Here is a 20303-nt window from a genome sequence, read left to right as displayed (position 1 = left end):
CTGAACGGTACTTACAAAAAACCAATAGGACCTACCAAGATTTAAATACAGATCACTGGATTCAAAGATCAGAGTGGTTACCAATACACCAAGAAACCTCATTCACGAGGGAGAGCTAAACATTTTTTTCTAAAATGTTAGATTCTTAGAAGACACATTTTATTGCAATTATTGTACATATATTTACATCAACGCTTATTTGGGTCATATAGTAAAATTCATATAATTACATACATTTCTATAACTACCTTTTTTAGCTTTTCGAACATATTTACAAAAATCAGTGATTTAAAAAAATGATTGTATGTATGAAAAAGAAGACTTTCTGTCAATCAAGAACTTAAACTGAAGGTACTAAAACACATCATGTCCCACCGAGATTTGAACTCGGATCGCAGGATTCAGAGTCCAGAGTGCTAACCATTACACCATGGAACCTCTCTTCTAACACCACATATACAACTTTCTCTTAGAGTGTGAGATCTTATTTTCTACAAGTTACAGGAATAATAATCATAGAGAGAAGTATTACATTGTATTTACAAAAAAAAGCCATTAGGACCTACCACATTTTTATACAGATTATAGGTTTCAGAGTCCAGAATTGTTAACAGTACACAATGAAACCTCATTCATATGGTAGCATGTACATTTTTTTGTCAGAGTATAAGATTCTTAGTGGATACATTTTATTGGAATTAAATGACAGATAAACCTGTCTCTCAGTGTGTAAGATTCTTAATTTATGCAATGTATAGATATTTTCTTTCTCAGAGATATTAACTGTATTGTACTTACAACAAAACCAATAGAACCTACCAAGATGTAAATATAGATCATGGATTCAGAGTCCAAAATGTTTATCAATACACCATGAAACCTCATACATTAGGGAGCATCTAAATATTTTTATAAGAATGTACTCTCAGAGAGATATAAACTGAATGGTACTTACAAAAAACCAATAGGACCTACCAAGATTTAAATACAGATTACTGTATTCAAAGATCAGAGTGGAGTGGTTACCAATACACCAAGAAACCACATTCATTAGGGAACATCTAAACATTTTTTTCTAAAATGTTAGATTCTTAGATGACACATTTTATTGAAGTTATTGTACATATATTAACATCAATGCTTATTTGGATGACACAGTAAAATTCATATAATTACAAACATTTCTATAACTACCTTTTTTTAGATTTTAGTACATATTTACAATAATCAGTGATTTAAAAAATTTATTATATGTATAAAAAAGAAAAGTTTTTATCAATCAAGGACTTAAACTGAAGGTACTAAAATGCACCTGGTCCCACTGAGATTTGAACTCAATTTACTGGATTCAGAGTACAGAGTGCTAACCATAACACCATGGAATCTCCCTTCTAAATAACACATATACAACTTTCTCTCAGAGTGTAAGATCTTAATTCCTACAAGATACAGAAATATTAATTCAGAGAGATATGTACTACATTGTATTTACAAATAAAACCATTAGGACCTACCAATTTGTATATACAGATTATTGGTTTCAGAGTCCAGAATTGTTAACAGTACTCCATGAAAGCTCATTCATATGGTGGCATGTAAAAAAAATTCTCACAGTGTAAGATTCTTAGAGGTTACATTTTATTGGAATTATATTACAGATAAATCTGTCTCTCAGTGTGTATGATTCTTAATTTATGCAATTTATAGATATTTTCTTTCTCAGAGATATGAACTGCATAATACTTACAAAAAAACAATAGGACCTACCAAGAAGTAAATACAAATCATGGATTCAGAGTCCAAAATGGTTACAAATACACCAGGAAACCTCATTCATGAGGAAGCATTTAAACAGTTTTTATCAGAATGTACTCTCAGAGAAATATAAACTGAACGGTACTTACAAAAAACCAATAGGACCTACCAAGATTTAAATACAGATCACTGGATTCAAAGATCAGAGTGGTTACCAATATACCAAGAAACCTCATTCACGAGGGAGAGCTAAACATTTTTTCTAAAATGTTAGATTCTTAGAAAACACATTTTATTGCAATTATTGTACATATATTTACATCAACGCTTATTTGTGTTATATAGTAAAATTCATATAATTACATACATTTCTATAACTACCTTTTTTAGCTTTTCGTACATATTTACAAAAATCAGTGATTTAAAAAAATTATTATATGTATGAAAAAAAAGACTTTCTGTCAATCAAGTACTTAAACTGAAGGTACTAAAACACATAAGGTCCCACCAAGATTTGAACTCGGATCGCTGGATTCAGAGTCCAGAGTGCTAACCATTACACCATGGAACCTCTCTTCTAACACCACATATACAACTTTCTCTTAGAGTGTGAGATCTTATTTTCTATAAGTTACAGGAATAATAATCAGAGAGATAAGTATTACATTGTATTTACAAAAAAAAGCCATTAGGACCTACCAAATTTTTATACAGATTACAGGTTTCAGAGTCCAGAATTGTTAACAGTACACAATAAAACCTCATTCATATGGTAGCATGTACATTTTTTGTCAGAGTATTAGATTCTTAGTGGATACATTTTATTGGAATTAAATGACAGATAAACCTGTCTCTCAGTGTGTAAGATTCTTAATTTATGCAATTTATAGATATTTTCTTTCTCAGAGATATTAACTGTATTTTACTTACAACAAAACCAATAGAACCTACCAAGATGTAAATATAGATCATGGATTCAGAGTCCAAAATGTTTACCAATACACAATGAAACCTCATCCATTAGGGAGCATCTAAATAATTTTATAAGAATGTACTCTCAGAGAGATATGAACTGAATGGTACTTACAAAAAAACCAATAGGACCTACCAAGATTTAAATACAGATCACTGTATTCAAAGATCAGAGTGGAGTGGTTACCAATACACCAAGAAACCACATTCATTTGGGAACATCTAAACATTTTTTCTAAAATGTTAGATTCTTAGAAGACACATTATATTGAAGTTATTGTACATATATTAACATCAATGCTTATTTGGATTACACAGTAAAATTCATATAATTACAAACATTTCTATAACTACCTTTTTTTAGATTTTAGTACATATTTACAATAATCAGTGATTTAAAAAATGTATTATATGTATAAAAAAGAAAAGTTTTTATCAATCAAGGACTTAAACTGAAGGTACTAAAATGCACCTGGTCCCACCGAGATTTGAACTCAATTTACTGGATTCAGAGTACAGAGTGCAAACCATAAAACCATGTAATCTCCCTTCTAATAACACATATAAAACTTTCTCTCAGAGTGTAAGATATTAATTTCTACAAGATACAGAAATATTCATTCAGAGAGATATGTACTACATTGTATTTACAAATAAAACCATTAGGACCTACCAATTTGTATATACAGATTATTGGTTTCAGAGTCCAGAATTGTTAACAGTACACCATGAAAGCTCATTCATAAGGTGGCATGTAAAAAAAATTCTCACAGTGTTAGATTCGTAGAGGTTACATTTTATTGGAATTATATTACAGATAAACCTGTCTCTCAGTGTGTATGATTCTTAATTTATGCAATTTATAGATATTTTCTTTCTCAGAGATATGAACTGCATAATACTTACAAAAAAACAATAGGACCTACCAAGATGTAAATACAAATCATGGATTCAGAGTCCAAAATGGTTACAAATACACCAGGAAACCTCATTCATGAGGAAGCATTTAAACAGTTTTTATTAGAATGTACTCTCAGAGAAATATAAACTGAACGGTACTTACAAAAAACCAATAGGACCTACCAAGATTTAAATACAGATCACTGGATTCAAAGATCAGAGTGGTTACCAATACACCAAGAAACCTCATTCATGAGGGAGAGCTAAACATTTTTTTCTAAAATGTTAGATTCTTAGAAGACACATTTTATTGCAATTATTGTACATATATTTACATCAACGCTTATTTGGGTTATATAGTAAAATTCATATAATATCACATACATTTCTATAACTACATTTTTTAGCTTTTCGTACATATTTACAAAATCAGTGATTTAAAAAAATGATTATTTGTATGAAAAAGAAGACTTTCTGTCAATCAAGAACTTAAACTGAAGGTACTAAAACACATCAGGTCCCACCAAGATTTGAACACGGATCGCTGGATTCAGAGTCCAGAGTGCTAACCATTACACCATGGAACCTCTCTTCTCACACCACATATACAACTTTCTCTTAGAGTGTGAGATCTTATTTTCTACAAGTTACAGGAATAATAATCAGAGAGATAAGTATTACATTGTATTTACAAAAAAAAGCCATTAGGACCTACCAAATTTTTATACAGATTATAGGTTTCAGAGTCCAGAATTGTTAACAGTACACAATAAAACCTCATTCATATGGTAGCATGTACATTTTTTGTCAGAGTATAAGATTCTTAGTGGATACATTTTATTGGAATTAAATGACAGATAAACCTGTCTCTCAGTGTGTAAGATTCTTAATTTATGCAATTTATAGATATTTTCTTTCTCAGAGATATTAACTGTATTGTACTTACAACAAAACCAATAGAACCTACCAAGATGTAAATATAGATCATGGATTCAGAGTCCAAAATGTTAACCAATACACCATGAAACCTCATCCATTAGGGAGCATCTAAATATTTTTATAAGAATGTACTCTCAGAGAGATATGAACTGAATGGTATTTACAAAAAACCAATAGGACCTACCAAGATTTAAATACAGATCACTGTATTCAAAGATCAGAGTGGAGTGGTTACCAATACACCAAGAAACCACATTCATTAGGGAACATCTAAACATTTTTTTCTAAAATGTTAGATTCTTAGAAGACACATTTTATTGAAGTTATTGTACATATATTAACATCAATGCTTATTTGGATTACACAGTAAAATTCATATAATTACAAACATTTCTATAACTACCTTTTTTAGATGTTAGTACATTTTTACAATAATCAGTGATTTAAAAAAAATGTGTTATATGTATAAAAAAGAAAAGTTTTTGTCAATCAAGGACTTAATCTGAAGGTACTAAAATGCACCTGTCCCCACCGAGATTTGAACTCAATTTACTGGATTCTGAGTACAGAGTGCTAACCATAACACCATGGAATCTCCCTTCTAATAACACATATAAAACTTTCTCTCAGAGTGTACGATCTTAATTTCTACAAGATACAGAAATATTCATTCAGAGAGATATGTACTACATTGTATTTACAAATAAAACCATTAGGACCTACCAATTTGTATATACAGATTATTGGTTTCAGAGTCCAGAATTGTTAACAGTACACCATGAAAGCTCATTCATATGGTGGCATGTAAAAAATTTTCTCACAGTGTAAGATTCTTAGAGGTTACATTTTATTGGAATTATATTACAGATAAACCTGTCTCTCAGTGTGTATGATTCTTAATTTATGCAATTTATAGATATTTTCTTTCTCAGAGATATGAACTGCATAATACTTACAAAAAAACAATAGGACCTACCAAGATGTAAATACAAATCATGGATTCAGAGTCCAAAATGGTTACAAATACACCAGGAAACCTCATTCATGAGGAAGCATTTAAACAGTTTTTATTAGAATGTACTCTCAGGGAAATATAAACTGAACGGTACTTACAAAAAACCAATAGGACCTACCAAGATTTAAATACAGATCACTGGATTCAAAGATCAGAGTGGTTACCAATACACCAAGAAACCTCATTCACGAGGGAGAGCTAAACATTTTTTTCTAAAATGTTAGATTCTTAGAAGACACATTTTATTGCAATTATTGTACATATATTTACATCAACGCTTAATTGGGTAATATAGTAAAATTCATATAATTACATACATTTCTATAACTACCTTTTTTAGCTTTTCGTACATATTTACAAAAATCAGTGATTTAAAAAAATGATTCTATGTATGAAAAAGAAGACTTTCTGTCAATCAAGAACTAAAACTGAAGTACTAAAACACATCAAGTCCCACCGAGATTTGAACTCAGATCGCTGGATTCAGAGTCCAGAGTGCTAACCATTACACCATGGAACCTCTCTTCTAACATCCCATATACAACTTTCTCTTAGAGTGTGAAATCTTATTTTCTAGTAGTTACAGGAATAATAATCAGAGAGATAAGTATTACATTGTATTTACAAAAAAAGCCATTAGGACCTACCAAATTTTTATACAGATTATAGGTTTCAGAGTCCAGAATTGTTAACAGTACACAATGAAACCTCATTCATATGGTAGCATGTACATTTTTTGTCAGAGTATAAGATTCTTAGTGGATACATTTTATTGGAATTAAATGACAGATAAACCTGTCTCTCGGTGTGTAAGATTCTTAATTTATGCAATTTATAGATATTTTCTTTCTCAGAGATATTAACTGTATTGTACTTACAACAAAATCAATAGAACCTACCAAGATGTAAATATAGATCATGGATTCAGAGTCCAAAATGTTTACCAATACACCATGAAACCTCATCCATTAGGGAGCATCTAAATATTTTTATAAGAATGTACTCTCAGAGAGATATGAACTGAATGGTACTTACAAAAAAACAATAGGACCTACTAAGATTTAAATACAGATCACTGTATTCAAAGATCAGAGTGGAGTGGTTACCAATACACCAAGAAACCACATTCATTAGGGAACATCTAAACATTTTTTCTAAAATGTTAGATTCTTAGAAGACACATTTTATTGAAGTTATTGTACATATATTAACATCAATGCTTATTTGGATTACACAGTAAAATTCATATAATTACAAACATTTCTATAACTACCTTTTTTAGATTTTAGTACATTTTTACAATAATCAGTGATTTAAAAAAAAATGTGTTATATGTATAAAAAAGAAAAGTTTTTGTCAATCAAGGACTTAAACTGAAGGTACTAAAATGCACCTGGCCCCACCGAGATTTGAACTCAATTTACTGGATTCAGAGTACAGAGTGCTAACCATAACACCATGGAATCTCCCTTCTAATAACACATATAAAACTTTCTCTCAGAGTGTAAGATCTTAATTTCTACAAGATACAGAAATATCCATTCAGAGAGATATGTGAAACATTGTATTTATTAATAAAACCATTAGGACCTACCAATTTGTATATACAGATTATTAGTTTCAGAGTCCAGAATTGTTAACAGTACACCATGAAAGCTCATTCATATGGTGGCATGTAAAAATTTTTCTCACAGTGTAAGATTCTTAGAGGTTACATTTTATTGGAATTATATTACAGATAAACCTGTCTCTCAGTGTGTATGATTCTTAATTTATGCAATTTATAGATATTTTCTTTCTCAGAGATATGAACTGCATAATACTTACAAAAAAACAATAAGACCTACCAAGATGTAAATACAAATCATGGATTCAGAGTCCATAATGGTTACAAATACACCAGGAAACCTCATTCATGAGGAAGCATTTAAACAGTTTTTATTAGAATGTACTCTCAGAGAAATATAAACTGAACGGTACTTACAAAAAACCAATAGGACCTACCAAGATTTAAATACAGATCACTGGATTCAAAGATCAGAGTGGTTACCAATACACCAAGAAACCTCATTCACGAGGGAGAGCTAAACATTTTTTTCTTAAATGTTAGATTCTTAGAAGACACTTTTTATGCAATTATTGTACATGTATTTACATCAACAACTTATTTGGGTTATATAGTAAAATTCATATAATTACATACATTTTATAACTACCTATTTTTAGCTTTTAGTACATATTTACAAAAATCAGTGATTTAAAAAAATTATTATATGTATGAAAAAGAAGACTTTCTGTCAATCAAGAACTTAAACTGAAGGTACTAAAACACATCAGGTCCTACCAAAGTTTGAACTCGGATCGCTGGATTCAGAGTCCAGAGTGCTAACCATTACACCATGGAACCTCTCTTCTAACACCGCATATACAACTTTCTCTTAGAGTGTGAGATCTTATTTTCTACAAGTTACAGGAATAATAATCAGAGAGATAAGTGTTACATTGTATTTGCAAAAAAAGCCATTAGGACCTACCAAATTTTTATACAGATTATAGGTTTCAGAGTCCAGAATTGTTAACAGTACACAATGAAACCTCATTCATATGGTAGCATGTACATTTTTTTGTCAGAGTATAAGATTCTTAGTGGATACATTTTATTGGAATTAAATGACAGATATACCTGTCTCTCAGTGTGTAAGATTCTTAATTTTTGCAATTTATAGATATTTTCTATCTCAGAGATATTAACGGTATTGTACTTACAACAAAACCAATAGAACCTACCAAGATGTAAATATAGATCATGGATTCAGAGTCCAAAATGTTTACCAATACACCATGAAACCTCATCCATTAGGGAGCATCTAAATATTTTTATAAGAATGTACTCTCAGAGAGATATGAACTGAATGGTACTTACAAATAACCAATAGGACCTACCAAGATTTAAATACAGATCACTGTATTCAAAAATTAGAGTGGAGTGGTAACCAATACACCAAGAAACCACATTCATTAGGGAACATCTAAACATTTTTTTCTAAAATGTTAGATTCTTAGATGACACATTTTATTGAAGTTATTGTACATATATTAACATCAATGCTTATTTGGATTACACAGTAAAATTCATATAATTACAAACATTTCTATAACTACCTTTTTTTAGATTTTAGTACATATTTACAATAATCAGTGATTTAAAAAATGTTTTATATGTATAAAAAAGAAAAGTTTTTGTCAATCAAGGATTTAACTGAAGGTACTAAAATGCACCTGGTCCCACCGAGATTTGAACTCAATTTACTGGATTCAGAGTACAGAGTGCTAACCATAACACCATGGATTCTCCCTTCTAATAACACATATAAAACTTTCTCTCAGAGTGTAAGATCTTAATTTCTACAAGATACAGAAATATTCATTCAGAGAGATATGTACTACATTGTATTTACAAATAAAACCATTAGGACCTACCAATTTGTATATACAGATTATTAGTTTCAGAGTCCAGAATTGTTAACAGTACACCATGAAAGCTCATTCATACGGTGGCATGTAAAAAAAATTCTCACAGTGTAAGATTCTTAGAGGTTACATTTTATTGGAATTATATTACCGATAAACCTGTCTCTCAGTGTGTATGATTCTTAATTTATGCAATTTATAGATATTTTCTTTCTCAGAGATATGAACTGCATAATACTTACAAAAAAACAATAGGACCTACCAAGATGTAAATACAAATCATGGATTCAGAGTCCAAAATGGTTACAAATACACCAGGAAACCTCATTCATGAGGAAGCATTTAAACAGTTTTTATTAGAATGTACTCTCAGGGAAATATAAACTGAACGGTACTTACAAAAAACCAATAGGACCTACCAAGATTTAAATACAGATCACTGTATTCAAAGATCAGAGTGGAGTGGTTACCAATACACCAAGAAACCTCATTCACGAGGGAGAGCTAAACATTTTTTTCTAAAATGTTAGATTCTTAGAAGACACATTTTATTGCAATTATTGTACATATATTTACATCAACGCTTATTTGGGTAATATAGTAAAATTCATATAATTACATACATTTCTATAACTACCTTTTTTAGCTTTTCGTACATATTTACAAAAATCAGTGATTTAAAAAAATGATTCTATGTATGAAAAAGAAGACTTTCTGTCAATCAAGAACTTAAACTGAAGGTACTAAAACACATCAGGTCCCACCGAGATTTGAACTCAGATTGCTGGATTCAGAGTCCAGAGTGCTAACCATTACACCATGAAACCTCTCTTCTGACATCACATATACAACTTTCTCTTAGAGTGTGAGATCTTATTTTCTACAAGTTACAGGAATAATAATCAGAGAGATAAGTATTACATTGTATTTACAAAAAAAGCCATTAGGACCTACCACATTTTATACAGATTATAGGTTTCAGAGTCCAGAATTGTTAACAGTACACCATGAAAGCTCATTCATACGGTGGCATGTAAAAAAAATTCTCACAGTGTAAGATTCTTAGAGGTTACATTTTATTGGAATTATATTACCGATAAACCTGTCTCTCAGTGTGTATGATTCTTAATTTATGCAATTTATAGATATTTTCTTTCTCAGAGATATGAACTGCATAATACTTACAAAAAAACAATAGGACCTACCAAGATGTAAATACAAATCATGGATTCAGAGTACAAAATGGTTACAAATACACCAGGAAACCTCATTCATGAGGAAGCATTTAAACAGTTTTTATTAGAATGTACTCTCAGGGAAATATAAACTGAACGGTACTTACAAAAAACCAATAGGACCTACCAAGATTTAAATACAGATCACTGTATTCAAAGATCAGAGTGGAGTGGTTACCAATACACCAAGAAACCACTTTCATTAGGGAACATCTAAACATTTTTTCTAAAATGTTAGATTCTTAGAAGATACATTTTATTGAAGTTATTGTACATATATTAACATCAATGCTTATTTGGATTACACAGTAAAATTCATATAATTACAAACATTTCTATAACTACCTTTTTTAGATTTTAGTACATTTTTACAATAATCAGTGATTTAAAAAAAATGTGTTATATGTATAAAAAAGAAAAGTTTTTGTCAATCAAGGACTTAAACTGAAGGTACTAAAATGCACCTGGCCCCACCGAGATTTGAACTCAATTTACTGGATTCAGAGTACAGAGTGCTAACCATAACACCATGGAATCTCCCTTCTAATAACACATATAAAACTTTCTCTCAGAGTGTAAGATCTTAATTTCTACAAGATACAGAAATATCCATTCAGAGAGATATGTAAAACATTGTATTTACAAATAAAACCATTAGGACCTACCAATTTGTATATACAGATTATTAGTTTCAGAGTCCAGAATTGTTAACAGTACACCATGAAAGCTCATTCATATGGTGGCATGTAAAAAATTTTCTCACAGTGTAAGATTCTTAGAGGTTACATTTTATTGGAATTATATTACAGATAAACCTGTCTCTCAGTGTGTATGATTCTTAATTTATGCAATTTATAGATATTTTCTTTCTCAGAGATATGAACTGCATAATACTTACAAAAAAAACAATAGGACCTACCAAGATGTAAATACAAATCATGGATTCAGAGTCCAAAATGGTTACAAATACACCAGGAAACCTCATTCATGAGGAAGCATTTAAACAGTTTTTATTAGAATGTACTCTCAGGGAAATATAAACTGAACGGTACTTACAAAAAACCAATAGGACCTACCAAGATTTAAATACAGATCACTGGATTCAAAGATCAGAGTAGTTACCAATACACCAAGAAACCTCATTCACGAGGGAGAGCTAAACATTTTTTTCTAAAATGTTAGATTCTTAGAAGACACATTTTATTGCAATTATTGTACATATATTTACATCAACGCTTATTTGGGTAATATAGTAAAATTCATATAATTACATACATTTCTATAACTACCTTTTTTAGCTTTTCGTACATATTTACAAAAATCAGTGATTTAAAAAAATGATTCTATGTATGAAAAAGAAGACTTTCTGTCAATCAAGAACTAAAACTGAAGGTACTAAAACACATCAGGTCCCACCAAGATTTGAACTCAGATCGCTGGATTCAGAGTCCAGAGTGCTAACCATTACACCATGGAACCTCTCTTCTGACATCACATATACAACTTTCTCTTAGAGTGTGAAATCTTATTTTCTAGTAGTTACAGGAATAATAATCAGAGAGATAAGTATTACATTGTATTTACAAAAAAAGCCAATAGGACCTACCAAATTTTTATACAGATTATAGGTTTCGGAGTCCAGAATTGTTAACAGTACACAATGAAACCTCATTCATATGGTAGCATGTACATTTTTTGTCAGAGTATAAGATTCTTAGTGGATACATTTTATTGGAATTAAATGACAGATAAACCTGTCTCTCAGTGTGTAAGATTCTTAATTTATGCAATTTATAGATATTTTCTTTCTCAGAGATATTAACTGTATTGTACTTACAACAAAATCAATAGAACCTACCAAGATGTAAATATAGATCATGGATTCAGAGTCCAAAATGTTTACCAATACACCATGAAACCTCATCCATTAGGGAGCATCTAAATATTTTTATAAGAATGTACTCTCAGAGAGATATGAACTGAATGGTACTTACAAAAAACCAATAGGACCTACCAAGATTTAAATACAGATCACTGTATTCAAAGATCAGAGTGGAGTGGTTACCAATACACCAAGAAACCACATTCATTAGGGAACATCTAAACATTTTTTCTAAAATGTTAGATTCTTAGAAGACACATTTTATTGAAGTTATTGTACATATATTAACATCAATGCTTATTTGGATTACACAGTAAAATTCATATAATTACAAACATTTCTATAACTACCTTTTTTAGATTTTAGTACATTTTTACAATAATCAGTGATTTAAAAAAAATGTGTTATATGTATAAAAAAGAAAAGTTTTTGTCTATCAAGGACTTAAACTGAAGGTACTAAAATGCACCTGGCCCCACCGAGATTTGAACTCAATTTACTGGATTCAGAGTACAGAGTGCTAACCATAACACCATGGAATCTCCCTTCTAATAACACATATAAAACTTTCTCTCAGAGTGTAAGATCTTAATTTCTACAAGATACAGAAATATCCATTCAGAGAGATATGTAAAACATTGTATTTACAAATAAAACCATTAGGACCTACCAATTTGTATATACAGATTATTAGTTTCAGAGTCCAGAATTGTTAACAGTACACCATGAAAGCTCATTCATATGGTGGCATGTAAAAAATTTTCTCACAGCGTAAGATTCTTAGAGGTTACATTTTATTGGAATTATATTACCGATAAACCTGTCTCTCAGTGTGTATGATTCTTAATTTATGCAATTTATAGATATTTTCTTTCTCAGAGATATGAACTGCATAATACTTACAAAAAAACAATAAGACCTACCAAGATGTAAATACAAATCATGGATTCAGAGTCCAAAATGGTTACAAATACACCAGGAAACCTCATTCATGAGGAAGCATTTAAACAGTTTTTATTAGAATGTACTCTCAGAGAAATATAAACTGAACGGTACTTACAAAAAACCAATAGGACCTACCAAGATTTAAATACAGATCACTGGATTCAAAGATCAGAGTGGTTACCAATACACCAAGAAACCTCATTCACGAGGGAGAGCTAAACATTTTTTTCTAAAATGTTAGATTCTTAGAAGACACTTTTTATGCAATTATTGTACATATATTTACATCAACAACTTATTTGGGTTATATAGTAAAATTCATATAATTACATACATTTTATAACTACCTATTTTTAGCTTTTAGTACATATTTACAAAAATCAGTGATTTAAAAAAATGATTATATATATGAAAAAGAAGACTTTCTGTCAATCAAGAACTTAAACTGAAGGTACTAAAACACATCAGGTCCCACCAAAATTTGAACTCGGATAGCTGGATTCAGAGTCCAGAGTGCTAACCATTACACCATGGAACCTCTCTTCTAACACCACATATACAACTTTCTCTTAGAGTGTGAGATCTTATTTTCTACAAGTTACAGGAATAATAATCAGAGAGATAAGTATTACATTGTATTTACAAAAAAGCCATTAGGACCTACCACATTTTATACAGATTATAGGTTTCAGAGTCCAGAATTGTTAACAGTACACAATGAAACCTCATTCATATGGTAGCATGTACATTTTTTGTGAGAGTATAAGATTCTTAGTGGATACATTTTATTGGAATTAAATGACAGATAAACCTGTCTCTCAGTGTGTAAGATTCTTAATTTATGCAATTTATAGATATTTTCTTTCTCAGAGATATTAACTGTATTGTACTTACAACAAAACCAATAGAACCTACCAAGATGTAAATATAGATCATGGATTCAGAGTCCAAAATGTTAACCAATACACCATGAAACCTCATCCATTAGGGAGCATCTAAATATTTTTATAAGAATGTACTCTCAGAGAGATATGAACTGAATGGTACTTACAAAAAACCAATAGGACCTACCAAGATTTAAATACAGATCACTGTATTCAAAGATCAGAGTGGAGTGGTTACCAATACACCAAGAAACCACATTCATTAGGGAACATCTAAACATTTTTTTCTAAAATGTTAGATTCTTAGAAGACACATTTTATTGAAGTTATTGTACATATATTAACATCAATGCTTATTTGGATTACACAGTAAAATTCATATAATTACAAACATTTCTATAACTACCTTTTTTAGATTTTAGTAAATTTTTACAATAATCAGTGATTTTAAAAAAATGTGTTATATGTATAAAAAAGAAAAGTTTTTGTCAATCAATGACTTAAACTGAAGGTACTAAAATGCACCTGGCCCCACCGAGATTTGAACTCAATTTACTGGATTCTGAGTACAGAGTGCTAACCATAACACCATGGAATCTCCCTTCTAATAACACATATAAAACTTTCTCTCAGAGTGTACGATCTTAATTTCTACAAGATACAGAAATATTCATTCAGAGAGATATGTACTACATTGTATTTACAAATAAAACCATTAGGACCTACCAATTTGTATATACAGATTATTGGTTTCAGAGTCCAGAATTGTTAACAGTACACCATGAAAGCTCATTCATATGGTGGCATGTAAAAAAATTTCTCACAGTGTAAGATTCTTAGAGGTTACATTTTATTGGAATTATATTACAGATAAACCTGTCTCTCAGTGTGTATGATTCTTAATTTATGCAATTTAAAGATATTTTCTTTCTCAGAGATATGAACTGCATAATACTTACAAAAAAACAATAGGAACTACCAAGATGTAAATACAAATCATGGATTCAGAGTCCAAAATGGTTACAAATACACCAGGAAACCTCATTCATGAGGAAGCATTTAAACAGTTTTTATTAGAATGTACTCTCAGGGAAATATAAACTGAACGGTACTTACAAAAAACCAATAGGACCTACCAAGATTTAAATACAGATCACTGGATTCAAAGATCAGAGTGGTTACCAATACACCAAGAAACCTCATTCACGAGGGAGAGCTAAACATTTTTTTCTAAAATGTTAGATTCTTAGAAGACACATTTTATTGCAATTATTGTACATATATTTACATCAACGCTTATTTGGGTAATATAGTAAAATTCATATAATTACATACATTTCTATAACTACCTTTTTTAGCTTTTCGTACATATTTACAAAAATCAGTGATTTAAAAAAATGATTCTATGTATGAAAAAGAAGACTTTCTGTCAATCAAGAACTAAAACTGAAGGTACTAAAACACATCAGGTCCCACCGAGATTTGAACTCAGATCGCTGGATTCAGAGTCCAGAGTGCTAACCAGTACACCATGGAACCTCTCTTCTAACATCACATATACAACTTTCTCTTAGAGTGTGAAATCTTATTTTCTAGTAGTTACAGGAATAATAATCAGAGAGATAAGTATTACATTGTATTTACAAAAAAAGCCATTAGGACCTACCAAATTTTTATACAGATTATAGGTTTCAGAGTCCAGAATTGTTAACAGTACACAATGAAACCTCATTCATATGGTAGCATGTACATTTTTTGTCAGAGTATAAGATTCTTAGTGGATACATTTTATTGGAATTAAATGACAGATAAACCTGTCTCTCAGTGTGTAAGATTCTTAATTTATGCAATTTATAGATATTTTCTTTCTCAGAGATATTAACTGTATTGTACTTACAGCAAAATCAATAGAACCTACCAAGATGTAAATATAGATCATGGATTCAGAGTCCAAAATGTTTACCAATACACCATGAAACCTCATCCATTAGGGAGCATCTAAATATTTTTATAAGAATGTACTCTCAGAGAGATATGAACTGAATGGTACTTACAAAAAACCAATAGGACCTACCAAGATTTAAATACAGATCACTGTATTCAAAGATCAGAGTGGAGTGGTTACCAATACACCAAGAAACCACATTCATTAGGGAACATCTAAACATTTTTTCTAAAATGATAGATTCTTAGAAGACACATTTTATTGAAGTTATTGTACATATATTAACATCAATGCTTATTTGGATTACACAGTAAAATTCATATAATTACAAACATTTCTATAACTACCTTTTTTAGATTTTAGTACATTTTTACAATAATCAGTGATTTAAAAAAAATGTGTTATATGTATAAAAAAGAAAAGTTTTTGTCAATCAAGGACTTAAACTGAAGGTACTAAAATGCACCTGGCCCCACCGAGATTTGAACTCAATTTACTGGATTCAGAGTACAGAGTGCTAACCATAACACCATGGAATCTCCCTTCTAATAACACATATAAAACTTTCTCTCAGAGTGTAAGATCTTAATTTCTACAAGATACAGAAATATCCATTCAGAGAGATATGTAAAACATTGTATTTACAAATAAAACCATTAGGACCTACCAATTTGTATATACAGATTATTAGTTTCAGAGTCCAGAATTGTTAACAGTACACCATGAAAGCTCATTCATATGGTGGCATGTAAAATTTTTTCTCACAGTGTAAGATTCTTAGAGGTTACATTTTATTGGAATTATATTACCGATAAACCTGTCTCTCAGTGTGTATGATTCTTAATTTATGCAATTTATAGATATTTTCTTTCTCAGAGATATGAACTGCATAATACTTACAAAAAAACAATAAGACCTACCAAGATGTAAATACAAATCATGGATTCAGAGTCCATAATGGTTACAAATACACCAGGAAACCTCATTCATGAGAAAGCATTTAAACAGTTTTTATTAGAATGTACTCTCAGAGAAATATAAACTGAACGGTACTTACAAAAAACCAATAGGACCTACCAAGATTTAAATACAGATCACTGGATTCAAAGATCAGAGTGGTTACCAATACACCAAGAAACCTCATTCACGAGGGAGAGCTAAACATTTTTTTCTAAAATGTTAGATTCTTAGAAGACACTTTTTATGCAACTATTGTACATATATTTACATCAACAACTTATTTGGGTTATATAGTAAAATTCATATAATTGCATACATTTTATAACTACCTATTTTTAGCTTTTAGTACATATTTACAAAAATCAGTGATTTAAAAAAATGATTATATGTATGAAAAAGAAGACTTTCTGTCAATCAAGAACTTAAACTGAAGGTACTAAAACACATCAGGTCCCACCAAAATTTGAACTCGGATCGCTGGATTCAGAGTCCAGAGTGCTAACCATTACACCATGGAACCTCTCTTCTCACACCACATATACAACTTTCTCTTAGAGTGTGAGATCTTATTTTCTACAAGTTACAGGAATAATAATCAGAGAGATAAGTATTACATTGTATTTACAAAAAAGCCATTAGGACCTACCAAATTTTTATACAGATTATAGGTTTCAGAGTCCAGAATTGTTAAGAGTACACAATGAAACCTCATTCATATGGTAGCATGTACATTTTTTTGTCAGAGTATAAGATTCTTAGTGGATAAATTTTATTGGAATTAAATGACAGATAAACCTGTCTCTCAGTGTGTAAGATTCTTAATTTATGCAATTTATAGATATTTTCTATCTCAGAGATATTAATGGTATTGTACTTACAACAAAACCAAAAGAACCTACCAAGATGTAAATATAGATCATGGATTCAGAGTCCAAAATGTTTACCAATACACCATGAAACCTCATCCATTAGGGAGCATCTAAATATTTTTATAAGAATGTACTCTCAGAGAGATATGAACTGAATGGTACTTACAAAAAACCAATAGGACCTACCAAGATTTAAATACAGATCACTGTATTCAAAGATCAGAGTGGAGTGGTTACCAATACACCAAGAAACCACATTCATTAGGGAACATCTAAACATTTTTTTCTAAAATGTTAGATTCTTAGAAGACACATTTTATTGAAGTTATTGTACATATATTAACATCAATGCTTATTTGGATTACACAGTAAAATTCATATAATTACAAACATTTCTATAACTACCTTTTTTTTAGATTTTAGTACATTTTTACAATAATCAGTGATTTAAAAAAAAATTATTATATGTATAAAAAAGAAAAGTTTTTGTCAATCAAGGACTTAAACTGAAGGTACTAAAATGCACCTGGTCCCACCGAGATTTGAACTCAATTTACTGGATTCAGAATACAGAGTGCTAACCATAACACCATGGAATCTCCCTTCTAATAACACATATAAAACTTTCTCTCAGAGTGTAAGATCTTAATTTCTACAAGATACAGAAATATCCATTCAGAGAGATATGTAAAACATTGTATTTACAAATAAAACCATTAGGACCTACCAATTTGTATATACAGATTATTAGTTTCAGAGTCCAGAATTGTTAACAGTACACCATGAAAGCTCATTCATATGGTGGCATGTAAAAAATTTTCTCACAGTGTAAGATTCTTAGAGGTTACATTTTATTGGAATTATATTACCGATAAACCTGTCTCTCAGTGTGTATGATTCTTAATTTATGCAATTTATAGATATTTTCTTTCTCAGAGATATGAACTGCATAATACTTACAAAAAAACAATAAGACCTACCAAGATGTAAATACAAATCATGGATTCAGAGTCCATAATGGTTACAAATACACCAGGAAACCTCATTCATGAGGAAGCATTTAAACAGTTTTTATTAGAATGTACTCTCAGAGAAATATAAACTGAACGGTACTTACAAAAAACCAATAGGACCTACCAAGATTTAAATACAGATCACTGGATTCAAAGATCAGAGTGGTTACCAATACACCAAGAAACCTCATTCACGAGGGAGAGCTAAACATTTTTTTCTTAAATGTTAGATTCTTAGAAGACACTTTTTATGCAATTATTGTACATATATTTACATCAACAACTTATTTGGGTTATATAGTAAAATTCATATAATTACATACATTTTATAACTACCTATTTTTAGCTTTTAGTAGATATTTAAAAAAATCAGTGATTTAAAAAAATTATTATATGTATGAAAAAGAAGACTTTCTGTCAATCAAGAACTTAAACTGAAGGTACTAAAACACATCAGGTCCTACCAAAGTTTGAACTCGGATCGCTGGATTCAGAGTCCAGAGTGCTAACCATTACACCATGGAACCTCTCTTCTAACACCACATATAAAACTTTCTCTTAGAGTGTGAGATCTTATTTTCTACAAGTTACAGGAATAATAATCAGAGAGATAAGTGTTACATTGTATTTGCAAAAAAAGCCATTAGGACCTACCAAATTTTTATACAGATTATAGGTTTCAGAGTCCAGAATTGTTAACAGTACACAATGAAACCTCATTCATATGGTAGCATGTACATTTTTTTGTCAGAGTATAAGATTCTTAGTGGATACATTTTATTGGAATTAAATGACAGATATACCTGTCTCTCAGTGTGTAAGATTCTTAATTTATGCAATTTATAGATATTTTCTATCTCAGAGATATTAATGGTATTGTACTTACAACAAAACCAAAAGAACCTACCAAGATGTAAATATAGATCATGGATTCAGAGTCCAAAATGTTTACCAATACACCATGAAACCTCATCCATTAGGGAGCATCTAAATATTTTTATAAGAATGTACTCTCAGAGAGATATGAACTGAATGGTACTTACAAAAAACCAATAGGACCTACCAAGATTTAAATACAGATCACTGTATTCAAAGATTAGAGTGGAGTGGTAACCAATACACCAAGAAACCACATTCATTAGGGAACATCTAAACATTTTTTTCTAAAATGTTAGATTCTTAGATGACACATTTTATTGAAGTTATTGTACATATAATAACATCAATGCTTATTTGGATTACACAGTAAAATTCATATAATTACAAACATTTCTATAACTAGCTTTTTTTAGATTTTAGTACATATTTACAATAATCAGTGATTTAAAAAATGTATTATATGTATAAAAAAGAAATGTTTTTGTCAATCAAGGACTTAAACTGAAGGTACTAAAATGCACCTGGTCCCACCGAGACTTGAACTCAATTTACTGGATTCAGAGTACAGAGTGCTAACCATAACACCATGGAATCTCCCTTCTAATAACACATATAAAACTTTCTCTCAGAGTGTAAGAT

General features: G+C 30.3%; 7 non-coding genes across 7 annotated transcripts; all 7 read right to left on the bottom strand.

Annotated features, from left to right (window-relative positions):
* Positions 1 to 2254: 2254 nt before the first annotated feature.
* Positions 2255 to 2326, bottom strand: TRNAQ-CUG (transfer RNA glutamine (anticodon CUG)). Its single transcript has one exon. It is a non-coding gene; the product is annotated as a tRNA-Gln (tRNA).
* Positions 2327 to 4142: 1816 nt separating this feature from the next.
* On the bottom strand, positions 4143 to 4214 carry TRNAQ-CUG (transfer RNA glutamine (anticodon CUG)). Its single transcript has one exon. It is a non-coding gene; the product is annotated as a tRNA-Gln (tRNA).
* Positions 4215 to 6029: 1815 nt separating this feature from the next.
* Positions 6030 to 6101, bottom strand: TRNAQ-CUG (transfer RNA glutamine (anticodon CUG)). Its single transcript has one exon. It is a non-coding gene; the product is annotated as a tRNA-Gln (tRNA).
* Positions 6102 to 9807: 3706 nt separating this feature from the next.
* TRNAQ-CUG (transfer RNA glutamine (anticodon CUG)) lies at positions 9808 to 9879 on the bottom strand. Its single transcript has one exon. It is a non-coding gene; the product is annotated as a tRNA-Gln (tRNA).
* Positions 9880 to 11694: 1815 nt separating this feature from the next.
* TRNAQ-CUG (transfer RNA glutamine (anticodon CUG)) lies at positions 11695 to 11766 on the bottom strand. Its single transcript has one exon. It is a non-coding gene; the product is annotated as a tRNA-Gln (tRNA).
* A 3699-nt stretch (positions 11767 to 15465) lies between these two features.
* On the bottom strand, positions 15466 to 15537 carry TRNAQ-CUG (transfer RNA glutamine (anticodon CUG)). The gene has a single exon. It is a non-coding gene; the product is annotated as a tRNA-Gln (tRNA).
* Positions 15538 to 17351: 1814 nt separating this feature from the next.
* TRNAQ-CUG (transfer RNA glutamine (anticodon CUG)) lies at positions 17352 to 17423 on the bottom strand. Its single transcript has one exon. It is a non-coding gene; the product is annotated as a tRNA-Gln (tRNA).
* Between the last annotated feature and the right edge of the window lie 2880 nt (positions 17424 to 20303).

Source organism: Pseudophryne corroboree, chromosome 11 (assembly GCF_028390025.1).
Source record: "Pseudophryne corroboree isolate aPseCor3 chromosome 11, aPseCor3.hap2, whole genome shotgun sequence".
Lineage (NCBI taxonomy): Eukaryota > Metazoa > Chordata > Amphibia > Anura > Myobatrachidae > Pseudophryne > Pseudophryne corroboree.
The sequence above is the reverse complement of the archived record's forward strand: the minus strand, read 5'-3'. Positions and strand labels throughout refer to the sequence as shown.